Here is a 383-nt window from a genome sequence, read left to right as displayed (position 1 = left end):
CCTCCGCCTAAAGCGGCAGGAGCTGAAGGTGGGGCCAGGGCGGGGCTTCAGGGGGAGGGGGGTGTCCATGGCATGGGGGGCCCACGCTGAGCCCGCCACCGCCTCCGCAGGACCCCAGCGAGGACGAGCCCAACATCCGGGTGGTCCTGGAGCATCGCTTCTACAAGGAGAAGAGCAAGAGCGTGAAGCAGATGTGCGACAAGTGCAGCACCATCATCTGGGGCCTCATCCAGACCTGGTACACCTGCACAGGTGGGGCCGGGACCCCTGTCCCCAACCCGCCCTGCGTCCCTGTCCCCGTGCTGAAGGCCGCCCGTCCCCCCAGGCTGCTACTACCGGTGCCACAGCAAGTGCCTGCCGCTGGTGAGCAAGGCGGGCGGGCG

At 68.9% G+C, this 383-nt stretch overlaps 1 long non-coding RNA gene across 1 annotated transcript; it reads left to right on the top strand.

Moving 5' to 3' along the window:
• On the top strand, positions 1–383 carry LOC118452777. The gene is made up of 3 exons (XR_004842601.1): positions 1–28; positions 111–252; positions 326–383. It is a non-coding gene; the product is annotated as an uncharacterized LOC118452777 (long non-coding RNA).

Source organism: Egretta garzetta, unplaced genomic scaffold, assembly GCF_000687185.1.
Source record: "Egretta garzetta isolate BGI_Z169 unplaced genomic scaffold, ASM68718v1 scaffold428, whole genome shotgun sequence".
NCBI lineage: Eukaryota > Metazoa > Chordata > Aves > Pelecaniformes > Ardeidae > Egretta > Egretta garzetta.
Note: the sequence above shows the minus strand (reverse complement) of the source record. Positions and strands in the feature narration are given on the sequence as shown.